A 27062-nucleotide genomic window follows, 5' to 3' on the forward strand; every position below is an offset into this window, starting at 1 on the left:
TCTATTTTCAGCAAAACATAATTTGACACTCGGTTCTAAAGCCATGGTTCACTGCGCTGACAACCCTACAGAAGCCTGCCTGGTGGCTGTTGGAAACGTCTTCCTCCATAAAAACCACAAGACACGTCCATAGATGTCCCAATTCTATACAACAGGGAGAAATGCCGATAACTAGCTGGCACTTGTCTGTCTGCTTTCTTAAATAGTGGGAACTCAGTCCATGACAAGGGCAGCTCACACAAGCCTACAATACCATGAAACAGCCAATCACTTGTCTTTAACCATAAAATAGTCAGCCGGTATCTTTAACACACCAGGGGTATTATGTACAATTATTTATTTTTTGTTTGCCTTTTAGGCCCTTATACAATTAGAACATACTGGGCCTCATTACTAGTTATTAAGGGCCCGGCTACCACCAAACTTCCTACCGGCACCAGCACCTGCAAATGGGCCATTACCGGCCCATTACGAGTTGAATGAGTTGGTAATTGCCATTGGCGGTATGGCCGGGCTCCCAATCCATGGAACTGTTTATAACAGTGCTGGTGCAATCACGAGTTCTGGTCACGGGTACCGCTCTGCGGCACCCGCTAGCAGGACTCATAACGTGGCGGTATGGTAACAACAGTGCTGGCAGCACTGCCAGCGCCGCTGTTGCCTTACCGCCACATTCGTAATGATGCCCACTGTTTTAAAGCGCCCACATGGCAGGTAGGGAGCAAGGGTGGGAAAAACATTAAAGACACCATACTTAAGAGCAGTGGGGGAAGTGGGAGTGGGACAAACCTACTATGCCTTGTGAGTATTCAGAACGTGCAAGTGCAGCTAGGAAGAGGGAAGGGGGTAAGTGCTGAGCAGTCCAACTTGTCGGTGAGCCAGAGATGAAGTGCTAGGAATGTTAAGTGCTACACAGACTGGGCCACAGGAGGTGTAAGTGTGAAACCTCCAGAGCAGAGGGTGTGCAGATGCAAGTGCTGTAGATAGACAGGAGCTGGGCAGAATTGGTGTGGGAGGTCAGGGCCTGGAGGATGCATAAGGGCCCAGGGCACTGATTCAGCAACTGTGGGATTAGCATTTCCCTTCTGATATTCAATTCTTCACCTCACTTTTTCCAATGTGAAAAGGATAGGGCTAGCTTCAACTTGACTGAAAGTGTGCTTAGCACTACCATTCAGCGCTGACCTAATAGAATCCCTGTCTTCCGAGTGTAGGTTCTTGAAATAATGAAATCATATATTTCTTTAAATCATGCAGCCTGTATTCAATCCTGGAACTATTTTCAAAAACTCTTAACCATTTTCATTGTATTGTCTTTATAGAAACCTCCCATTTCTCACGTACATACACTTTCTTCTTGCTGTCAATCATGTTATTATATTTATTCCTGATAAGAAAGGCCTGTCTCCTTTCAACTTGAGGCGTTTTTTCACTCTGGTACACTCTGTATCATACCATTTAACCTTTTTCTTAACAACTATAAACATCATTATTTTATTTTAAATGAGCTCAATGGGGGTTATTCCGACCCTGGAGGTAAGGGGTTAACGGCGCCAGTAAAGGTGCCAGAGACGACAACCCCTTATCGCCTCATTTCGAGTACTGCTCGCGGGACCCGCTAAGCACACCTGGTTTTACCAGACGGCCTTAGCGGGTCTCACGAGCCGCCCAGCATCCTAACAACGGGCCTGTTATTAACGGGCCCGTGGTTAGCATGCTCCCCATTCCCATTGAGCCCTGTGGGGGCTCGCATGGGAATGGGGATGTTCAGGGTCTGGGTTCCTTGAATGAGGAATTACCGGGCCCTCCAAGGTCGGAATAGCCCGGTTATTCCTCATTCAAGGAACCCGGACCCAGTACCCGGTAAGGGGGTAGCCATGCCGCTAATAGTGGCATGGTTACCTCTGACCTTGTAATGACCCCCAATGATTTTTTTCATGGCGGTCCCATATAATGAAAAACAAATTACAATTTGATAAGACCATAACATTTTATCTAATGTGTGTATTATTTTAGCAAATATTTTTGAAATAGCTTTATTTGAGTCCAATGTCGACCATTTTAGCCTTCTCCTATTTTTGATATCTATTGTTGAGGTAAATCCCCCAACTTTCTGTTTCAGGTTGAGGTGTAGGCTCAATGGATTGTAATTACTATTTGGTCTGGAAATGACTGAGAAAGCATTAATATGGGAACACTCACTCGGATTCACTAACATGTAAGCTATGTGATCCTTTCCCGCCACTGATAAATGTGATATCCACTGAAGTATCTCCACATGCAGTGGTGGACTGATCTACTGAGAACTCTAGACATTGTTCAGTGGTCCTGGCCCCATGGGCCACTTTTCTGTGGGTAGTCTTTTTTTCTGCTCCAAAAACCCTCTCTCACTTTCACTAAACACCTTTCTTTCTATCTCACCTCATTTCCAAAATTCCTTTGAAGCAAAGAATTTGTTTTAAAGCTTGCAGGATTTTATTCCTCATTCGTATCAAATGTTTTATGTCAATAGTTTTGTGATGTGTAACTGTGTGTTCACTACCTGTTAATCCCTATATAGGCAAAAATGTATTTCCCCTGAGCTCCACTTAGTGGAGTGGGGTTTACTCGCTACCTTCACTCATATGGTGTAATATGAGGCCATTTTGAAAATCATTTCAATGAATAGTATTGCTGTCAGTCTACCCCTGTCTGCTGGCTCTTAGCCCCAAATGTATTCAAACTTGGCGTATGGCAAATGCATGTTGTATTTTCAGAGACAGTGCTTTAATGTCAGGGATGTGCCTAAAAAATTCTCCAAAATGCCCTCTGATGCTGAAAATGGCTCAATGTGTAGGTCCTAACCCCCAACCACAATTATTATGCGTCTATATGGCAGAGTAATGTCTGTTATTTTTTCATCATCAGTGGCTCTCTTCTAATTGTATGATTAACATGTCTTCTTTCCAGTAGAGCCTATGATACACATTCAATAATAATGTTGTAACTTTGATCAAACACTAATAGGATTCCCTGGATATATACATTTTCTATTTGAATGTCTATGCTAGCTACATTATTCTCGATGTGTACCCAAACATACAATCATCCCCTTGGTCAGCAAAGGCCTTATTTAGATGTAAATTCTGAAAGTTAGTGTAGGCCTTCAATTGTAAAGCCCAGGTTTACAGAAAGCAACCCTATTTTCATGAACATTCTTTTTCAAACTTGATGTTCAAACTTGATTTGTGTTATTGATGTGATGGGAGCCTGAGCCTTTCCTAATACCTAGAAAAAGTAGCTCCAGCTCACCTCCTTTGTAATCAGACTCAGACACATACACTCTTGCAGCATGAGGCACATACTCTATTCAGTGAATTGGGGGCATGAGAATGGATGGAGGGAAAAGTTAATTATATTTTGTGTTACTTAGCAGGCCAACATTTAAAAAATGGTTTTCCCCATTCGCTCAGGCGCAATCACCATAAATGAATACTAGAGCTGACAGGAACTTTGAATAAGAATAGGTCCTCTTCCAAATATTCATTCTTCAGAATGATTATAATATAATCATGACAAAGTTCACTGGCCATATTGTGATGGACAGAGTTCGCTATATCTTTATAGATGATGGAATAGCAGCCTTTCCTGGGGCCTCATTACGGGTCCGGTGGTAGTCCTGTTGGTGCTTGCGGAGAGTTGCCACTGTACCCATAGAAAATGACTGGTGCCTGACTTCCCGGTGCCACTGGGCTACTACAAGTCCGGCGGCCGAGAAGTCAGGTGCCAGTAATTTTGGTAATCCCCATTCGTAGGACTCTATGGCAATGAGGATACGGAATCACTGGCACCGTTATTAACAGTGTAAGTGCTTCCGTGATGCCTTTACCCACCAGGCTTGCTGTGCCTGGCAGGGTCAGACCTGTCGGGCACAGCTTTTCTGGCAAGCAAACCCGTAGTTTACTGGTCCGGAAAAAAGGGTGCCTGTGAGCTTACCAGCACCTTATTTGTGGACCGGCAAACTTTTAATGAAGCCGATAGTATATATTTATTTCTGAGGTATTCCTCTACCTTTTCACCACTGCCCCCAGCTTTGCCACATTTACCATTGTTATGTTACAACTTGCAAGCCATGTCTTACTTCAACAGATTGTCTCCTGTATGAATTTGACATTGGTATTGTGACAAAGATCCCCAACTGTACTAGTTCGATGTGTAACTCGATCATTGTTAGTCCTCATGCTAGCTGTGCGGATGCTTAGTTCCAGTGGTAGGGTTATGAGCAAAGTGTTTATTAATAGCTGAAGTAATAGCTGTTGTTATTGCTAACTTTTGAGAGTCCACCTATCTGTAGGTAGGGGATATATTTGATGTCAATTCAATACCTACAATAATTGTTTTATTTCCACAGTCATCACTACCTAAGAAAGTATGGTGAAGTGGAGATTCTGCTTTACTGCTACTGCTATTTTTCTTAATTGCTCTCAATTCATATCTCATTCCAGTGAATTTGCAATGATGATATCTCACAAGGTGCCTTGATGCCTACAAAACATTGTTCAACCTTGAAGAGGACTCACAACTCATAACTGTAATATAGGCTGCTGACATCTATTTTTCTTGTGTCCTTTGTGTTTTTCTCATTCCCTTTGGTTCGACGGTTCTTTCGCCTCTTGACCTGTAGGCCATTCTCTGTTTGCACACAGCTGCTGTAGAATCTTATATGTCAGAGTTTCCTCCTAAAAGGGATCCATCACTTTATGAAATTGTTTTCAGTCTCCTTGACCTCTGTCTTATTATCAATAGCTAAAGCGGATGCTGCAAACCTATAAAGCGAGAGGATGGATTTTAAGATATTCAAATTCGCTTGGATATTCCTATTAATTTCCCCATCAAATTTCTGTGAATAAGATAGTTCACTAAACTCAGAAGGGTTCATAACATTCTGTGTTTCTATACTTTACTGCTAACGTCATACTCCGAATTGTAAAATATATATGTTATTGGCCTGGATTTACCATGGTGATAACAAGTATATACTTAAGCCTGTTGGTGTGCTTTTGATAGGGTATGATATGATATATTATTTGTATCGCGCTCACACACAGGTGTTTCAGAGCACAACAAGGCAAGGGAGGGGAACAAGGGAGGACAAAACAGCGATCTTACTAGGCCCGGTGACATTGAGAAGGTGCAAGTGCAGGTTTACAATATTTAGAAGCATGCACACCATAGGTATTGTAAAGTGTTGGTCACCCTTCTGTTCTTGGCCTCCACCTATCTCAAAATGATCTAAATGATAATCCCTTAGATCTATTAAAGCACCTGGCAAAATACTGATAGTCATCAGTGTTAACCCTGTAACCAAGGACAATTCTCTTTGGGCTGAGGGCAATTCTCTTTGGGCTCTGAGGTCTTCAGGGAAAGTGTCAACATATTAATTATTTGTCTGTATATGGGTTTCTAAAATGCCTATCCAGGGACCCAAGCCGATAGACAGTAACTACATTTTTATTAATGAATCCTTTTTTATCCCTAAAGTGGCACTCCTTAATGTTTATTTTTTGGATCTAACGTTCTGGTTATTAACAAGAAATGTATTTTCCAGAGGGACAAAGGGCAGCTTCCATTAGTCACCTGTAGCTGACTGCTGCCAACTATGATCCTGAAGCCTTTTGGATGGGCTTTGACTGCTCACGTTACCAAAGGAAGAGGCACACTGACGTCTCTTGAGAGCACCAAGGCCCTAGCTCCTGACACTACAATATATGTATGTAAATTATGAGCCTGCCCACATTATTTTTTATTTTTCTAAGCTATTTGATATAGGGCTGCCCTGCCCGAAGACATAGGGAGGGACTTACAAGAAGAAATGCCATGCAAAGCCATGTAAAGGCAATTTACTTAAAGATAAATGAAATTAAACAATGGGAATGGGGAGCATGCTAACAACGGCCTGTTAATAACGGGCCCGTTGTTAACATGCTGGGCTGCTCGCGACAAGGCGTCCTTAGCGGGTCCCGCGAGCGCACTTCGTAATAGGGCGGTAGGTAACCCCTTACCGCCATCCTCGTAATGAAGCCCATAGATTTGTTTTTCTCCAGCTGGCCGTTGCCTTTCCCCAATCAGGAATGTGTTTTCCTATATTTCTACAGAAATGTAACTTCTAGCCTACTCACTAGACAACCAAAAAAAAAAAAACAGGTGTTGCCCAATCCAAAATAAGAAAGGCTTTTTTTCCATGTAGATTAAACAGTAATTCTAAAAAAGTCTAATACGTAATTTAGAACATTTGACACATTTAAAATATGTTTGTCTCAATTTATAGTTGCATCTTCTTTATATTTGATATTAGTTCACATGCCGTCAATCAAATGGACTTTATGATTGCTACAAATTCTTGTACAAGTTTATGCTTCATTCAAAATGAATTAGCAAAACTATCTGGGTAAAAGTAGAAACAGGTGCTGGATATTTGTCTTTCTCGTATTTTGTTCACCACTATCTGCAGGGGAATGGTGTTATTATTGAGTTATCTGAAGTGTCGCTCTGAATTTCACAGGCTCCATATTTCATGTTTGCAGAGTTTTGCAAATTACCCCAGTTTTGTTTTCAGAGCAGTAAAGTACCACAGTTTATCTTATAAGTTGGAGAAAATAAACTTCATAGATAAAGATAACCAGTCACATATTGAGCAGTTTGCATCTTAATTCTGCTATTCACTTTACCCTATAACTCCAAATTATGCTGACCAACTGGTCTTTACTTTGGGTCCTAAAACATGGTAGGTACTCCTTTTCCTATCTTACACAAATATGCTTAATAGGAAACCTTTTTGATTTATGTTTTTCATTTTCATTCATCATTTGTCTATTTTACTAACCTTCCTGCAATATAATCCCCTATCTTCCTGTCTGCCTATGCAATATATTCACTGTATCACTGTGTGTTCTATCTTGCTGAAGTCCTTGAAATGTGAATTTAATGATCTGATATGGCATTTATAAAGCTCCTATACACAAGTGTTTCAAGTTGTGACAAGGCAAGGGAGGGGGATGGTAGGGTTACAGATAAAGACCCAAGGGCAGGGGTTGCCCAGAGGCAGTGCAGGTGTGAAGCTGGTTGGGCTTGGACCTGGGCCCAAAATCAGAGGGTAGCTAGGTGACCAGTGCATTATCACATAGGAGAGAGGAAGAGAGAAGGCAGAAGCAAAGAGTAAGGTCGTGAGGTGCTTCCGGAACCGAAGATGGTTCGCCTCAAGTTTCAGAGAGGCAGGGAGGCTGTTCCAGAGGGAGGTCCCAGCAGAAGAAAGAGATCTACCACCAACTCTTTGCTTGGAGATGCGACTGACCCTGAGGGAGTTGGAGGTGCAGCAGAAGAGCTTGAGTAGTCTTTGGTAATTTTATAATGTCTTGCTTAGAAATTATTGTTGTTTTGGTACTTACCAATATGTTGTTGAATTGAAGCTTCCTGTACTGACTAATTTCTCTGAAAAGTAAAACCTGCCCTCATACAAGCAACAATTTTAGATGTGAAGGAATTACACTATTTATTATGTGAGTTGTCTTCCAAGTTCTGGCATAGCAGACAGAACCTTTGCATCTTTTCTGGGCAGTATGGGCCTTGTGACTGGTTTACTTGGGCACAAGTACACCAAATATTCATTATTACCACTCTACACCAATCCCACTGCTCACCACTAGTATTAGGTAAGAATTGATGCAGTCCCACTGTGTTAGAGGACACAACACTTATCTGCTTGTTATTAGGTAACCCACATTTTGGTTTAGGTCTGTAGTACACAAGTTGGTAGTGTGACTGAGCAGCCATGTCTATCTCAAGAGGGGTAAATGTGACCTGTAGAGCTGTACAAATGAAATCCGTAAATACAAGTAGCCAAGTAAAACTTACACTAAGGTTTTTTGTTAAAATTAGTTATTTATTTAATTAACATTAATTTTTAAATAAGCGTTCTTTAAAAAGGCAATTTGTGTAACAATGTAAATATACTTTAAACTTACTTTTCATAATCAAAATAAGTTAGTGGATTATATTTGGATATGCTTCTTACACACATCCTACACTCTGAGGTGACGTCAATCAAAAGGACAGTAATGGCATTTATATAATAGACGAGTTATGCTTTGCAGATTCTGAGTTTGCAGAAAGGAAAGGTTAGGGAAGTTTCTCAGCGAAGTTTCTCAGCGAATGTGAGGACAACTAAATCTTCCAATGAAATCTTGATAAATCTTTCCCAGTAGTAACAGTAAGTAACTAAGCTACCACCTATGAAGGAAAAACAGTATTAAAGTAATGGACTAGAAGAGTCTTCATGGAGCCAGGACAACCAAAGTCAATTGGTACATAGTCTATGGATCTTGTGCACTTCTTAGATTAAAGTATTGCACAAAGTTAGAGAGTTTGTAGAAAAATCACATGTAGGGTCATAAGCTGTTAAGCCTGTGAAGAGAGAGTCAGAATAATCTCTAAAAGGCAAGCCACCGTGATTCCCAACTAAGAAAATCACAGCTACAAGGCAATTAAAGAAATACCCAAAGCTTAAACAGTACCTCTGATTTGAAGAAGAGTGGTCTAGGTGTAGTCTTTCTTGCTACAGCGGTGCACACCCTTGTTCTTGAGCCTCAGTCTTGGGGACAATAGAGAGGCCATCTGGAGGGCTCCTGCGACTCTTATCTGTTCAGCAGCACTTCGCGGCTATAATCGTGGCCATACACAAACCCGTGTGGTGTATGAGCAGACATTTGCCCTCTGGAAGGCACAGTTTCGCAGCCTCAGCAGGTCTGTTGGGTCACTCCTGTACAGCCATGAGAAGGTGGCAAAGATTGTCATGGCATGTGTGATGCTAAACAATATGTGCATCAGACGGAATGTACCCCTGCCCCCTGACGCAGAACAGCAACCACCTGACGAAGAAGATGAGGAGGGTGGGGATGGTACAGCACCCCAGGAAGTATGCGATGCACAGGAGGGACGTGACATGCGTCGGACTCTGATCAAAATAATCTACGAGCACACAAGTATGGGGGGTGTCACATGGAGATGGCACTTGGGGCACTGGTTGTGTCTGGGACATGCACACTATACACTGTTCACCAATTAAACACACGTACACAATGAGGAATGTCCACACAAGTGATTCGTGCATAACCAAAATGTGTATTGAAATAGTAAATATAAGTGAACACACCCACTCCCCCCTACCCCCTCAAATCTCCACCACACCCACTCCCCCCCTCAACTCCCAAACACACCCACTCACCCCTCCCCGCTCAACTCCCCAACACACCCACTCCCCCCTCCCCCCTCAACTCCCCAACACATCCACTCCCCCCTCCCCCCTCAACTCCCCAACACACCCACTCCCCCCTCCCCCCTCAACTCCCCATAACATGGTGTGGATGTCTGTTCAAGTGCATCATGTGGCATCAGTCCACGTGGCCGCCTCTATTGGCACCCCCCTCTCCCGGCACCCGGTGCACCCCTGTCTGTACGCTGCAGGTTCCTGCCCGATCTGCGGACGGGGCTGGTTCGGGTAGAACTGGCAGCCGAGGAGGAACTGGGCTGTCCACAGGGACGCATGTCCTTCATTGTCTGGACAAGCTCAGAAAGTATGTGCCGCACCGTGGCCAGTTCAGCACACATGTCCTTAGAGGTGGACTCTATGGCAGCCTTTACAGTTTCAGCACATTCGCGCATTTCCCCCCTTGCACTGGCACATTCTGCGACATGCTGTGTTAAGAGGGAGCTTAGCTGTTGTTGCCGCGTGATCATTTCATGCATCGACTCCTGGGTTTTGTGGCCTGTTGATGATGGCTCTGGTGTGTCCATTGTGCTGCTCCCCTCCTGCACATCTGCCACTGGGCATGGAGTGGCCGGCCAGGAATTTTCAGGAGATTGCTCCTGTATGCCATTGTCATGCTGCCTGCAAGAGGACAGGTAGGGGGAATGCAGGGGGGCAGTGGGGGGAGCCACGACAACATCGAGATCCCTTCATCATTGTCTGAGCTAGCTGCGGTGGCGGCAGTCTCACCAATGGTGCTGCTTCCTGTGGACCCAGTGCCTTCAGTAGACACCACTGGGCGGATGCTTGTAGTCGGTGGTGCCGTAGTGCTTGACTTGCATGCACATCAGTGCCGTGGCCTGTGATGTGCTGTGGGATTTTGGCTGCTCTGGGGGTTTGCTTTTTGCACCAGAGGTGGAGGGACGGTGTTTTTTGTCTTCGGGCCTGGGCTTCTTGGCAGGTGTAGTGCCTGCGTCCTCATCGGCACTGTCCGAATGAGAGCCTTTGGTGGACCAAAGGAGGCAAAGGGTTAGTGATGGGTCTGTAGACATTGAGCAGGTATTGTGATGGCTGCATTCATTTTGATTACTAGATGGTGCACATTGGAGGCAGTGACATAGAGGTTGTCTCCCTCTTAGGTGGTAGAAGCATGGAGGCATGTGGGAGGCTACAGAAAGGGTGTGCATAATGCATGTGTGCAAGGTGGAGGTCAGCACTGCCTGTAGGCAGTCTTGTGCTAATGTGTCGTGTGGACTCTGTTAGGCATCATTGCACTTCACAAACATCTTGACTTCATTGTGTTGAGTTTTGCATAGCTGGATTTAAGGCACCTACCTGCGTCGCCTGATGTCAGGGCTCCTCTCTCCATATCTCCGACCCCTCTATGCTATCTGTGCCTATGGTTGAGGCACATATCTACTCCTACGGCTGCAGTTTGATGGGTGACTCAGCTCCTGCGCCAGTCGACATGCCCAGATTCCTATTGGCCGCCAGTATACTCCTGGCGCGGAGATGTAGATCATCCCACCTTTTTCTGCATTGTCTGGCATTGCGGGGTGTTGTGCCTACTGCACTGACCCTGTGGGCTACCGGGGCCCATATGGCCTTCTTTCTCATCAGCGCCGGTCTGGTCATCTCCGTTGAAAAGACTACATCGGCATGCTCTTGTAGGGTTTCAGCCAACATATTTAACTCGTCCCTAGAAAAGCACTCCTGCCGCAGCCGATCTCTGGTCTTTTTCAAAACTTTAGGCATTATGATGTGGAATGGGTGTTGGAGAAGGTTTGTGGAGGTTGTGGGGGTCAGGTGTCCACTGGTTGAAGAGGATGCCAATGGATTGTGTTTTTAAAGATGGCTGCCGTGCTCTTTCCCGTTCCTGTGCGGTGACGCAACTTCCAGATCCGCTTATTTGCGGTCGACGCCAATAGTGGTTCCCGCTATTTTCGGTCACTGCTATTAGCGATGACCAGTAATAGCGATGGCTAGGGTGGCGGAGGTGCTATTTGCACGGCATACGATGCCGGTAAGTGGGGTTTTACGGCCTTTAGCGGCATGGCGGTGATTACATTACCGGCATGGCGCAATGCTCGTGCCCGAGAAGTCGTAATGTGCCGCTTTTAGCGGTCTCTGGCCAGCACTGACACGTTAATTGCGCCATGCTGGTAATGGCCTTTCCTTACCGCCAGGGTCGTAATGAGGGCCATAGTGTTCAAGCACATTATCAAGTTATTTGGAATAGGTGTCTTTGGGATCTTTGAGGTCAAGGTTGAGGGCACTTAGGAGGATGGCCTTTGTTGATTTCTTTAGGTTGTGGAACATGAGGGGTATATCAGGGCTGCCTGGAAGTCAGCTATTGGTAAAGGTGTGTTAAGATGGATTTCTGAACTCTGTCCTGGAGGGGCAGAGGTTCAGAAGGCCAGCCTAGTTTCTTGGAACAGGGTAACCTCTGGACAAGCTAGACCAATCAGGGTAGTGATGGCGGCGGTCAAGACTACGTCTCAAGAGGGGTGAGGGTGACTGAAAGCCCGCAATGAGCACACAAAGCAAGGATGCATACAAATTACTCCAGACAGGTGTTATATTAAAAATATAGACACATTTATTACAAGGCCTTTGTAACATCGACCATAGTAAAGAATCACGGCAAAACTCCAATAAACCAACACATCACAAGCAATACAATATATATATATATATACAAGACCAAGGGGTCTAAGGAATTAGAAGCACGAAATATGCCGACCACCTAGATGGGGAGGAAAACAGGCAGTTCAAGTAATCGTTAGACCCAGTTCGACATCAGAGGCCACCTAACTAGAAGGAAGTCCGAGCCCTACGAAGAGTGGAGCCTTGTGCTCAAAAGTACCTGCACACGCGGGTGCCAATGGGCAAAGGATAGTCTCTTCAGGGAAATCAGGCAGTTCAGAGTGGTGAACAAAATGATGATGAACAGATCCCCGCTACCCAAGCGCGGCCTCCCCTTGTGGGCAGAAGCAGGGTGCGAGTACGGAAAAGGGTTGCTGTTTAGGACAGCGATGGAAAGCCACAGGCTCCTGCGGGAGGGTGACCGGTTAGGGTATTGACTACTCACTGGTCCCCGATACAGGCAGACCCAGGCTTCTCCGGTTCCGTTTCGGTACTGGCAGGTTCAGATGCGATCAGCAGGATGTCTCAACACCGTGTAGATTCCGCGACAGCAGGAGCCAGGGTCGAGGGTGTCCCCGATGCAGCGAACACGCACAGGGTTGTTACCACAGCAGGGCAACTCAACAACCGCATTTATTCCGGTCCCAAAGCACACGTCTCACTTCAGACCTGGGAACGCCAAGTGTATGAATCGTGTGCGAGTGCCGAGGACACGGGATTAGCAGTAAGCCAGACGGCGGTGACCGAGCAAGGTTCCTGTGTAGGCTGGTCAGTCCACTGAATGGCCCAGGGACTTACGTACAAGATTTGGTGAAGATGCAGAGAATAGTTGTTCCCACTATTCTAAAGGGTCGAAGCGCCTTTGCAGACCTTCTCGTTCGATCAGAGGCCGAGTGGTCTTGCAGGACGACCACAGTGCAGGGTGCCAAACCTTCAGCGGGTCACCAGCGATTCCTCGACTCAGCTTCTTAGTTGCAGGATACTTGGCTCCTTACCCTTTGTTCGTGAGAACTCAGGAGATCGACATAGTAGTGGGGTTTTGAGCCTCCTCTTATCCAAAGGTCCCTTCGCACCAAAACAGAGAGGGCCCAATGGGAGATGCGCTCACAAACACTCACACCATACGTGGACCTATCATGGACCACGGTTGTCCCAGGCATTCAGGACACTCTAGACTCTCTGGCACCCAGGATGTGTATTGGGAACAGACATCCCAGCCCACCTCCTGGAGGCACACACAAGGCATGCAGAAGCCCGCGAAAGCGCTGTGATTCGCGGGAAAGTGCATGACCAAATAAGGACTGCCCCGGGTCGGCTCGGCCTGGGGGAAGGTGAAGGGGCAAGACGGTCAGCGGACAGGACAAAGAACCTCGTGGCATGGCCATTTTGGAGGCCAGACCACCCATTTGGGCCAAACGCGGGAAGCGCGGTTAACATGGCAAAAAGGGGTTCAAAACACAAAGAAACGATAGCTGCCACCAGTCCCATCCGTGACACACTTGCACATTCCATGATAAGTCCAGCAAGAGTTTCTAGGGCCTTCGGAATGACTAGAGACCCAAGAGCGCGGTAATTTAAGTTACAGTGCACTCTTGGTTCATGTTGCTCAAAAGCTGCAACATGAGGAAAGGACTAAGGGAAACAAAGTCTCCCGTTACTGACTGTCTCAAGGGCATGTCAGTTTCTCCGTAAGAATTGAGCGAAAGCCCAGAGGAGTGTGGCGGAAGGCTGCTCTTCTCTGGCAAAGTCTATATCAGGGTGTAAAACAACAGCAAAATGTTTGGGGGTTGCCACATGGAAGGAAAATTACCTACAATTATGAAATCTTTCCTAACAAGGTGGTCGATAGATAATGTGGAGAGAAATGGTCCAGTTTGGAGAGGTGTTAAGTTTGATGAGTAAGTAGTCAGTGTTGCTTTAAATTGTCCTTTCCACCTTTCTGATGGGGATGGACTCTTTTGCTATCAGGGCAACTCCGCCTCCTTTCAAGTGCAGGCGGTCCTGTCTGAATATGCTGTAGTCTGATGGGAGTGCTAAGGTAAGGGCTGTGCCGGAGGCTACATGGAGCCAGGTTTCTGTGATCATGAGGCAGTCAAGGTTATGCGTGGTGATAAGGTTGTGTATATCAAGAGCTCTGCTGCGAGCCTAGCATCTGCACCAGAAAGGATCATCAAGAACCACAACACAAGAGACACCAAAGTGTTCCTCCATGCCCTGCAGGGAGGGAACTCGCATTGATAAGGGCACAGCTGAGTGAGGTTTGCTGTGCCAAGTTGGAGTGGGTGCAATGGGTGCTTTGTTGTGATGGGGCAGGGGCACAGGGGTGTCCCTTCTTTAAGCTCCCAAGGGGTGGACCCAGCAGTGGGTTCCAAGTTGGTGCTAACATCACAGGGCGGCATCCTAGGGGTGCTCATGGTATTCCGCACCAACAGGGTTCTAGCGTTTTTAGGCAGGTCATTAGATCAGCATGGGATGGCTAGCAGCATGCTTGTTAACAGCATTGTGCAGCAGAGGAAGGCTAGTAGTAATCAGAACTTTTACATTGTTAACCATTGAAGGCTGGCTGGAAACAGTGAGCTTGAGCAAGGCACAGACACTATCATGTGGCAAAGGGGTGCTCATAGCAGTAGGCATCGGCAGGGCATTAGCGCCAATAGGCACAGGCAAGGTGTCAGCCGCAAAATGCAGCAAATTAGCAACGATTATGGCATTATACAGTGCAAGGTTACAAGATACAATGGGAAAATGCATGGTGTTAACATCATCTAACCCAGAAGGGGATGTTACAATTTAATGAGACAGGGGGGTGCTCACCACTTTAGGCCCAAAGGTCAAGTCGGCGAAAGGAATCATTGGGGTAACTGATGGGCTGCAGGCATGTTTGAGATAGATAGTCGTTGTGGTGCTACTGTTCGTCAGTGGCAGCGAGGCTGTGGACCTCAATGTTTGAGTCTAAGTTCAGCGTAGCTGGCAGAGACATGGGGATGAATCAGCGTGTGCATTAGATGGTGGAAGGCTTCCCCAGTGGGGCCCACGGCGTGATAATGAGTGGGGCAGTTAGGGTGGGCTTTTGCCGGTTCTGCGACTTTACTGCTGAGTTGAAGGTGGTGTCAACGGTGTTACGTAGGACGTAGGCTTGGATGCGTGTTGGTAATGGCATGGAGCACATGAATGGAACATTGTAGGAAAAGGTTGTGGTCCTTCAACCTAGCTGGTTGTTTCTAATGCTGCTATCTGCTGGTGTAGATGTGAATGTCTTTGGGCGTGTGCAAGCCCGGAAGCGTGCTCATCTGTTGGATGGTGAGGGATACGTGTGGCATGTTGCTTAAGAGCCAAGTGAGGCACGAATGGGGCCACAGTGGGAGCGGAGTTAAGGCGGGATCCGTGGCCTCGTAGGGCGACAAGCTTACCTTTAATTTGCGCATGGTGGGGGCCACAGCGGCGAGCAGTGGAGCGCTGCAGAGAGCTTTGTCTGCCTTTCCAGCAGGCCTTCACTGCACGGCTTCGCCTGGTGGCTGGGATCAGGCTCATTTATGGAGCTGGAGGCAGGAAGCTGGTTTGGGCAATCATGGCCCGCAGCAGTGAATATCTCAATGATGGTGTTATTGGTTGCCATAGGGACGGCAGTGGACATCTTAATAGGCCACATTTTCGATTCTGTCCTGCAGGGCATGGAGGAACACTTTGGTGTCCCTTGTGTTGCGGTTCTTGATGATCCTTTCTGGTGCAGATGCTAGGCTCGCAGCAGAGCTGCAGAGAATGTTGTTAGCCTTTCCAGCAGGCCATCACTGCACAGCTTTGGCTGCCGGCTGCGATCGGGCTCATTTATGGAACTTTAGGCAGGATACTGGTGTGGCCAATCCGGACCCGCATCTGTGAACATCTTAATGATGTTGTTGTTGGTTGCCATGGGGACATCAGCGGCCAATTTAGTAGGACGGTTTTACGATTCTGGCCCTCAGGGAATGGGGGAAGACTCTGGTGTCCCTCATGTTGTGGTTCTTGATGATCCTTGCTGGTGCAGATGCAGGGCTCGCAACAGAGCTGCAGAGAGCTTCATCGGCCTTTCGAGCAGGCCTTCACTGCACGGCTTTGTCTGCCGGCTGGGATCAGGGTCATTTATGGAGCTGGAGGCAGGAATGTGGTGTTGCCATTCCAGGCCTGCGGTGGAGAATATCTTAATGATGTTGTTTTTGGTTGCCATCGTGATGGCGGTGGCCATTTTAGTAGGCCGGTTTTCCGATTCAGGTCAGGAGGGCATGGAAGAACACTCCAGTGTCCCTCGTGTTGCGGTTCTTCATGATCCTTGCTGGTGCAGATGCAAGGCTTGCATCAGAGCTGTAGAGAGTATTGTCGGCCTTTCCAGCAGGCCTTCACTGCACGGATTCAGACATTATTGACGATATAACAACGGTAGGTGAATTGGTTACAGAAGTATAAGAATTAGTTAGGGAGCTTGACATAGTCTATGATGTGTAAACATTTCAATTGGTAGTATGCAGGCATGAGCCACAGAGCGGGGGTGCAGGCAGAGGTTAGTTAAGCAACCAGGTTTGAGTGTTTTGTGGAACTGCAGGGTGTGAGGGTTAATTTCTAAAGGAGAGTGGCAGGGAGTTCCTTTGTCTGGAACCAATAAAAGGGAAGCTTGTACCACCTGCTTTGGTTCATTGACTCTGGGGATTAAGAGTCAATGGGAGAATGGTCGTCTCGTGGCTCGGAAGAGCCCATGCTCACTACCTTCAAGGAAAGGTAGAGGGGGCTGTGTGAGTGATGCACTTGTGAGTGATGGCGAAAGATTTGAATAGGACACTTTCTTTGATAGGGAGACAGTGGGCTTCGAGTCTGGCAGCTAATATGTGTTTGCGTTTGGGAATGTTGGGAGCAGCTTGAAGCGTGTTGTTTTGTATTATTTGGAGTTTCATTAGGTTTTCTGATGTAGTACCAGCAAAGCGGACGTTGCAGTAATCCATTCTTGAGCCTATTATGGCTCTGGTGATGGAGAGCCAGTTCTCAGTGGATACACATGGTTCTTCTGCGTTAATCAGTTTGGTGTTGTAGGCACCTAAGGAGGCGATGGCGCTGACTTGATGTAACATGGAGTGGGTGTCATCAAGGTAGACTCCTAAGGTTTTGACCGATGGGGAGACATGGGTCTGTATGTTGTCGATTGTGAAAGCAGTGTATTGGTTGGTCACTTTATTTAGGGTTTCCTGGGAACCTACTAGGATGATTTCAGTCTTATTGGACGGTTGGCTGAAATCCAGGCCTGAATTGTGGAGTAGGCTGTGTTGAGGGCCTCAGCGTCACTTTTGTAGTTACCAGAGAGTGTGAGTAGGACCTGAGAGTCATCAGCATAGTTAGTGTATGCTATGCCAATGGAGTCTAGGATTTCAAATAGGGGCATAGTGAAGATGGTGTAAAGAGAGGGAGAGATGTAGGATCCCTGAGGGACTCCACAGTGAGTGGTGGCAGGATTTGCTCAGGCCTGATTTGAGAACACTCTCATAGCTCTTCCTTGCAGAAATGAGCTGATCCATGCTGTGGCATTGGGTGAGAAGTGTGCTGAGGAAGGGAGGTGATGTCATAGCATGTTGTTGTTCACTAGGTCAAATGAGGCTGATAAGTCCAAGAAGAGCAGTTGGGCAGTCGTGCCTCCACCTTTATATCATCAAATAGGTTGTTCAGGTCAAGCAGAGCACATTCTTTGCCATCACGAGGGTGAAAGCCAGATTGCCGTAGGACCGGGATCTGATTGGTTTCGAGGAAGTGTTGGACCTGAGTGTAGGCTGCTTTGTCACAGATTTTTAAAAGGAAAGGGACTGTAGTTTTGGGTCTGTAGTTGTTGGAGGAGGTTTGTTCAAGTGACGGCTGTTTTCAAAGTGGTCGTACCGAGGCTTCCTTAAGGATAGGAGGAACCAGTCATAAGGCAAAGCTGGCGTTGATAAATGCTGTGGGAAACAGGGCCAATGTGGCAGCACAGACTTTAATGCTTGCGGGTGGACAGTCATCCCCTTTGCAGTTCAATGGTTTGGGGTGTTTCAGGAGGGTGAAATCTTTGAGCCCTGTGACATCATTAAAGGAGAAAAGGGGTAAGCCCTGGGCAGAGCGGTTAGTCTGGTTGGTTAGGATTCAAAGGTCAAGTTTTTTGAGCATGGCGGTTTGGATGTTAGAACACAATAATTTGTCTTTAGAAATGACCTGAATGGAAGGAGTTGGTGATTCTAGTTCTCTGAAGATGAAACTTTGCATTGGTAATCCTAGTGTTGAAGGATGCAGATTTGGCTGAGATGATTGCCTTATTGTATTGGGTGGCTATTTTGTTGAATTCTAGTTTTGTTGATTCAAGTGGGCTTGTTTGCTAAGTGGAGAGGGCAGTGTATTTCCTGGAGCAGAGTTTCAGTAGCTCTGGGGTGAAACATGCATTTGCATGTTGACGATTTTGGCTTTCCTGGCTGACAGTGGAGCAAAGGCATTGACTGCATTCTTTAGTGGAGAGTTGAATAGATCAGCTAGAATGGAGGGGTTATTGTAGAAAGGAGGTCTGAAAGCAATAGTTTCTATGTAGGGCAGTACCATCTCTTTGGTTAGTTTGCTTGATTCGGCATGTGAATCCTCCAGGTCATAGAATCTAAGGTCCAGGTCTCCGAGTAGAATAGACTTAGAGGAGATTTTTAGGTTGTCGGGTAGTTGCGGCTCCGCCCTGAAATACAAAGAGTGGGGTATGGCCCCATGGTGTGGCAGGCACCAATACGTTTGTGGCTGGACAATTTACCAAACAGAGTGCAGTAAATGGATAGGGAGTGGAAGGGTGTCTTGTAGCAGCAATTATATGGGCTACCGGACCAGGGCAGGCCGGACAATGATATCAAAATCCACACTGTTTTAAAGTTAATGACATTTTATTTCCATGAACTTTGGGACCAACTTTTGAACATAACTTTTGGTCTTGGAAAAACTCCTGGCATCCTTACTACAAAGAAAACAATGAAAAAATAGTACATCCAAGCCTCAAAAATATTTGATGCATAACAGATAACATGAAACCTTGATGTGTTTCCGGAAGGAATGCAGGTAGGTATTTATGCCTGTGTCAGTGTTTGAGAAATAGAACTGTTGCCCGTTCCCATACAAATACTCTTGAAGCAGGCTTTAATGAAACAAAAAAAAATCTGGTATGCATGTCAACAAGTCTTCAGCCTCTCTACTCATCAAAGTGGTACTATAGAGAGAGGCCAAGACAGAGACAGTCAGTGATGCTGAAAACATGTAATGGTCAGAGAGAGCAGGAAAGAGAGAGTGTGAGAGAGATAGACAGAGAGAGAACACCTGAAGATATCCGCGTCAAATGGGAAATTTGGGATCAATTATCATCATGTGTGTACATGTGCTATGTACAGAGAAGAGAATAATTGGAAAACACATTGGATACAATTTGCATTACTGTAGCTTTTAACCGTTTGAACGAGTTGAGAATGAACACCTGCAATCCCTGGGAGCTCCTGAAATACTCACGCGACACACCTTAAAACAGCTTCTGGTAAGCACTTTGGGCCCCAGGCCCTAAAGACGCAACAGGCAATGGAACTTACATGGCACAAGATAAGACACACAAAAGAGTATTCGTTGCCACCAGGTTTGCATCCAATAGGCCATCCAGCAGGGAATAACACAGTTGTGGTTTCAGTTACACTTACCATATGTTTGTTCTGACAACTTAATGACCTCTAATCCTTTTGTGTGGATTTTGTTATGATACACGGGTCATGATTACATTGTGTACACACCATCAAATGTAAATTTCATGAACCACGATTATCTCAACAAAATAAAAGGACAGGACAAGAAGAAAAACGTGTATATTCTTCTAAAATCCTCTTACCCTGACCTTCAATATAGTGCTGAAAATCTGCAGAAAATGTGTCTTTCCAATATCTTCATATATTCGATTCAATTGGCAAAATGCGGGGTGGAAACGGTGATCCTATTGTGATAAATGCTATCCTTCAAACAAGGAATGCGTACACAATCATAGCACTGCATGCAGCAGACTGAACCAAGATAATAACAATCTGACAGAGCAGATGTATGTTCACACTGTTCTGAATTGAAATGGAAGCCAGCTAAAGGGATTTATATGTTTCTATTTTGTAAATCTGGAACGTGTGTCTATGTTCTTTCTTAGGAAGGTCACATGGGCAGACGGGAGCTTACAAACCCTTTACAAGTCGATATAAACACATTAGGGAGCGATGGTAAATGGCCTATTGTTCCAGCAGAGCAGAACAGTCTCTGAGATCGAACCAAAATCTAAAGCTCAGGCATATTCAAACGTTTATTTCTGTATGTCACCAGCAGGGTTATGAAGGTATGTTTGCTCACTTTGGTGAATGAACACATGCAGTCTGCTCTCTGCATCTGCAGTCATGTAGCAATACAGAATTAGCAGGATAACATACATTTAGTAAGTTTCATTTTATCAATCAGAGATGCAAACAGAATGTGATGTTTCATTTAATGAATATTTACATATATTAGCAACTTTATCAATATGTAAAAAAAGAACAAGCTTCTTTCCTCTTCAGAAAATGGTGCAAATAAACACACATTTACATCAGCATGTATTTTAATGCTGGTTTTAATTGTGTGATTGCTATTGAATCTGCCTGAATTGTACACCAGCAAAAAGCAAGCAGACTCCATAGTGATCCATTGTAAACGTCTCCTGCCATGCATTCCATGGTGGAGTGAAAAAGGGTTGTGTTCCAACATGTAGCCACCTTTATAGTGTTTACTTTTACACTTCAAAATGCAAATATTGAAAATTGGGTGGAGGGGCCTCTTTATGCAAAAGTGTAAATGTAGCAGGTGCTGTGCAGGCAATTTATGGGGGGTCTCGAAAATAAGCCTCTATGGGTCTGGTAAAAGATTGGTTCCACAAGATCTAGGTAGCCCTCATATCTAATTTCTTCGTTAATAATTCAGTACTGTGGGAATAAGTTGTAGGAGCTAAATTTTTTTATGATAACCTTCATAAACACAGCATGATTAACTCTTTACTTAGCAGTAGAGTTATAATTTCCTGGATTTCACAACGATTTAGGCAATTTTACAATGATTAGTTGTACTTGCTTGTGGTGGTAGATCGCTACTACCTACCAACCCACTTGTTCAATACACCAATAGTCTCGGGAGGATAGCTCAGGGGCAATGTGCTCGCCTTCCCATAGGGCTCAATGGGAATGGGGAGGTCATATGCACCGGCACCATTCTTGAATGGTGCCGGTGCATCCGACATGCTCTGCTTGCAGGTGCCGGTACTCCCACCAGGTCAGACCTAGCAGGCGGGAAGGCCTCCGCAAGCAGAACTCATAGTTTGCCAGTCCAGTAGCAATGGTACCAGCAAGTTTACTGGTACCGTTGTTACCTGACCGGCAAACTTATAATTAGGCCCACTGTTTTAAAGTGCCCTGAGGGCAGGGAGGGAGCAAGGGTGGGAAATAAATTAAAAACACAATACTTACGAGCAGTTGGGGGAAGTGGGAGAGGGACAAACCCACTATGCTTTGTGAGTATTCAGAACATGCAAGAGCAGCTAGGAAGATGGAAGAGGGGTAAGTGCTGTAGAGTCCAAGCTCATGGGTGAGCCAGAGATGAAGTGCTAGGAATGTTGAGTGCTACACAGACTGGGCCACAGGAGGTGTAAGTGCGAAACCTCCATAGCGGAGGGTGTGCAGATGCAAGTGCTATAGATAGACAGGAGCTGGGCAGAATTGGTGTGGGAGGTCAGCCCGGAGGGATTAGCATATCCCTTCTGATATTCAATTCTTGACCTCACTTTCTCCAAAGTGAAAAGGATAGGGCTAGATTCATCTTGACTGAAAGTGTGCTTAGCACTACCATTCTGTGCTGACCTCATAGAATCCGTGTCTTCTGAGTGTAGGTTCTTGAAATAATGAAAATATATATTTCTTTTACGCATGCAGCCTGTATTCAGACTAAATTCCATCATGGAACTATTTTCAAAAACTATTGACCATTTTTCATTGTATTGTCTTTATAAAACCCTCTCAGTCATGTTCTTATATTTCTTCCTGATAAGAAAGGCGTGTCTCCTATCAACATGATTGCTACCTAGTAAGGCATTCTTCACTCTGGTACACTATGTATCATACCATTTAACCTTCTAATTAACAACTATATACATCACCATTTTATTTTAAATGCTCTCCATGATTATTATAATTAAAAACAAATTACAATTTTTAAGACCGTTTTATGTGGGTATTATTTCAGCATAGATTTCTGAAATAGCTTTATCTGAGTCCAATGTCGACCATGTTAGCCTTCTCCTATTTTTGACATTGATTGTTGAGGAAAATCCCCCAACTCTCTGTTTCATGTTGAGGTGTAGGCTCAGTGGATTGTGATTACTATTTGGTCTGGAAATGACTGAGAAAGCCTTAATATGGGAACACTCACTTGTTTTCCCTAACATATAAGCTATGCAACCCTTTCCCGCCACTGATAAATGTGATATCCACTGAAGTATCTCCACATGCAGTGGTGGACTGATCTACTGGGAACTCTTAGTCATTGTTCAGTGGTCTTTGGCCCCATAGGCCACTTTTCCGTGGGTAATCTTTTTTTTTCTGCTCCAATTACCCTTTCTCACAGTCACTAAACACCTTTCTTTCTATCTCACCTCATTCCCAAAATTCCTCATTAGTATCAAATGTTTTATGTCAGTAGTTGTGTGGTGTCTAACTGCTTATTAACTACTTGTTAATCCCTATATAGGGAAACATGCATTTTGAAATCTACTATTTGGACCCATTTTGCTCCTGAGCTCTACTTAGTGGGGTGGGGTTTACTCGCTACCTTTGCTCAAATGGTGTAATATGAGGCCTTTTTGAAAAGCATTTCAGAGAATCGTATTGCTGCCAGTCTACCTATGTCTGCATGTCCTGCCATTGCTGGCTCTTATTCCCAAATATATTCAAACGCATGTTGTATTTTCAGAGACAGTGCCATAATGTCAGGGATGTGCCCTAAATAATCCTCTTAAATGCCCTCTGATACTGAAAATGGCTCAATGTGTAGGTCCTAACCCCCAACCACAATTATTATGTTTCTATATGGCAGAGTAATGCCTGTTCTTTTTTCATCATCAGTGGCTCTCTTCTAATTGTATGATTAACATGTCTTCTTTTCAGTAGGGCCTATGATACACATTCAATAATGATTTTGCAACTTTGATCAAACACTAATAGGATTCCCTGGATATATAAATGTTCTGTTTGGATGCCTATGCTAGCTACATTATTCTCGATGTGTATCCAAAGATATAATCATCGCCTTGGTCAGCCAAAGCCTTTTTTATGCTAAAATCTGAAAGTTAATGTAGCCCTCCAATTGTAAAGGCCAAGTTTCCATAAAGCAACTCTTTGTCATGGACATTCTTTTTCAAACTTGATGTTCAAACTCGATGTGTTATTGATGTGATGTGAGCCTAAGCCCTTTCTAATAACTAGAAAAAGTAGCTCCAGCTCACCTCCTTTGTCTTCAGACTCAGACACATACTCTATTCAGTAAATTAGTTGCATGAGAATGGATGGAGGGAATGGTGGTAGTACGGTTCATTATATTTTGTTTTACTTAGCAGGCCAACATTTTCAAAAAAGGTTTTCCCCATTTGCTGGGGGGCACTGAACATAAATTAATACAGGAGCCGACAGGAGCTTTGATTTAGAATAGGTCTTCTTCCAAATATTCATTGTTCAGAATGATTACAATATAATCATGACAAAGTTCACTGGTCATATTGTGATAAACAGAGTTCACTATATTTGTATTTGTTTGTATTTGTTTATTTATTTATATAGCACGCCGGGCCTAGAGGCATCAGGGCGCTGAGCAAGGATTTGGTTACAGTCAGGACAAAGGGCATTCGGTAACTTTAAGGACACATAAAGACAATTTACAGATACAGGTCAGGTGTGGGGTAGAGGGGAGACAGAACCAAGGCAGGCTTGCAGTACAGTACAGGCGAGGGAGGGTAACAAGGGGAATAGGGCACACTGAGGGATGTCTATATATTATATATATATATTATCAGCGACATTAAAGGATATCTATACATTCTAAACATTATGGACAGAGCTAGGCTAGGGCTAGGCTGATAATGTAGGGTTTGATGAGAAAGTTAGATCATTGGTCGTGTGCAAGCAGCCATTGTTTGACGTTGGATTTAAAAGACAGGAAGGAAGGTACAGCTCTAAAGTTGTCCGGGAGTGAGTTCCATAGTTGAGCTGCCTTGACTGGGAAACTGGAGCACCAGTAATTTTGAGTTTGAAGTTAGGTATTTTTAAGATGTTGGATTGAGCCGTTCTAATGGGTGTCTTGGCAGTGTGTTTGGAGAATCTATCTGTCAGGTATATAGGGACCTTCTTGGAAAGGCACTTATGTGTGATATTAAGTGCTTTGAGTTTAATTCTGTCATTTATGCAGAGCCAATTGATGGCGCATCTTTCATGTGAGATGTGATGAGATTTAGGTATCCCTAAGGGTGGCTGATTTTAAGGCGTTATTTTGGAGAGTTTGTAATTTGTTAGCATTACGTTTGTTCGTGCCTAAGTATAATGCGTTTCAGTAATCCAAACGGGATAGAATAAGCACACAAGCTATGGTTGTGCAGTTCTCCACCGATAGGTACGGTTTGCATGCGTAAATCACTTTGCAGGTGTAACTAGTGGCTGATGCTGTGGCGTTTGCTTGATTATTAAGGTTAAGAGCTGAATCCAGGTAAAATGCTAAGGTTTTTACTTAGTTAGCAACCTTGATTTTGATGCCATCGATGGTGATGTGCCTGTAGAGGGAAGAGAGTTTGTTTAGGTTGTTGGCTGATCCAATGATTAAAAGCTCTGTTTTTTCATCGCTGTGGCATAGGCCATGTGTCGCCATCCAGGTCTGTACAATAAGGTAAATGTTGTTAATAAGTTCCACATCTTTGACATAGTCCCCTTGAATGGGGATGAGGATATGGGTGTCGTCCGCATAGTTGGTGTATGATACACCCAGTTTGTCTATTATGTCAAAGAGGGGCTTTGTAAATATATTGTACAGAGTAGGGGAGACACATGAACCTTGAGGTATGCCACAAGTGATGGGAACTGGATCAGCGGCTGATAGTGGTGAGAAAACCCTGATGGATCTATTATCTAGGAAGGAGTTTATCCACATGGTGGCTTCCTTATAGAAGTGAGCAGCTGATTTGAGGTGGTTGCACAAGACTTTGTGGTCAACCAAGTCGAATGCAGCCGATAGGTCTAGGAGGAGATGGATGGATGCTTCTCCTGTGTCTTTTCTATTGTCGAGTTGGTTCTTCAGTTCAAGTAGGGTGGTTTCGGTCCCATGCCTTGGCCTGAAACCTGATTGTCTAGTGCCTAACAGGTTGTTGATCTCCAGGTAGGATGGATCTGGAGGTAGGCAGAGTGGTCTAGTATTTTAAGGAGGAATGGGACTGTAGTTTGTGGGGATGCTAGAGTCTAAGTTTGTTTTTTTTTAATAATGTTAGTACGCAAGCGTCCTTGAGATTGGTGGGGACTGAGCAGGATTTGAAAGATGAGTTTATGAAGGTGGTGATAAATGAAGTTAGATCTTTGGCTGCCTTCTTGATGATAGGAGCTGGACAGGTATCTCCAAGGCACCGGGAAGGTTTATGGGATGAGATAATGTCCAGTGTCTCATGATTGGAGATGGCTCTTAATGTGAATTTACTGTCAGGTTTGGTTTGGTTATTTGTGATTTCTTTCAGAATGGCTCCTTGGGTGTCTAATGCTATTCTGTGTAGGGTGGATTTTTAAGCGGTGATTTTATTTTGGAGCATGGCAATGTTGTTACATAGGGCATTTTGGATGTCTGTACACCAGGTTTTGTTTTTGATACAGGTGTCATTAGGTGCGATGGGAGATTCTAGTTCTCTTAGTATAGAGAATATTTCTCTTATACTGGAGTTGGCTTTTTTGATTCTTTCATTGAAGGATTCTTTTTTAGTGCAGATAATTTAATTTTTGTAGTTAGCTGTTAGTGAGGCGAGGAGTTTTCTGTTCAGGTCAGTTTGGTTGTTTTTCCAACAGTTTTCCGTCCTCCTTTTTTCTAACCGTAAGGCTTTCAGGCTGGGGGTGAACCAGGAATTCAGGTGGGCTTGGGGTTTCTCTTTGCTCATTTTTAGTGGGGCAATGGTGTTTATGGCTAAGTTAACAGTTTTGTTGTACAGGTACTCCAAGTCGGTAGGGTCTGAGCATAGATGATTAGGGTTGGTTATAGTGTGGAGAAGTGGTAGCAGGTTGGTGTCTGTTATATTCTTTTTACATCTGGTTAGGGCTTGAGGGGCCATAGGTTTGGGTGAATTAGATTGTAGACTATCTTGGATTGTGAATGAGATCAAGTAGTGATCTGTCCGTACGCAAGGTTCAATAGAGGATATATACTTGATGAGCAGTTAATGTCTACAAGCCAATCTAGCATGCAGCCTTTAATGTGAGTAGGCTTGTGAGTCCTGCTTCATTGATAGTATTCACGAGGGTGGTGGAATTGAGGTCACAAGGGTCATCCTAGGTTGAAATCTCCCAATAGGATTATTTGGGAGCCAGGTTTGGTGTTGGTGGATAGCAGGGACATCATGTCTTCTTCAAAGGACCCTAAGGGACTAGGTGGTTGGTAAATCAGGTGTAAGGAGATAGTACAAGAGGGAGATAGGGCCAACTTGACTAAGAGTAGCTCTGCTGAGGCACAGGGTTTACATTCTATTTCCCTAATGGACAGGTTAGTTTTGCAGATAAATGCTAGTCCCTCTCCTTTGGAAGTTTCTCTGTCGCGTCTGATGATGGTAAAGTTGGTAGGGACAGCTAGTATGAGGGCCGGTCCTGCTGCATTGTGCAGCCAGGCTTCAGTGACTGCTAGGAAGTGTAGCTGGTTAGATAAAAAAATGTATGCGATCTCTGTGGCGTGGGCCACAAGAGATCTGGCGTTAATAAGAGTGCCTTTGATTAGATGTGGCTCTATTTTGGTCTTTTTGTTTTTATGGATGATGGAATCGCAGCCTTTCCTGGGGTGAAGACCTTTAGCCTCATTAAGG

The sequence above is a fragment of the Ambystoma mexicanum genome, chromosome 2p (genome assembly GCF_040938575.1).
Source record: "Ambystoma mexicanum isolate Mex_15411 chromosome 2p, UKY_AmexF1_1, whole genome shotgun sequence".
Classification (NCBI taxonomy): Eukaryota; Metazoa; Chordata; class Amphibia; order Caudata; family Ambystomatidae; genus Ambystoma; species Ambystoma mexicanum.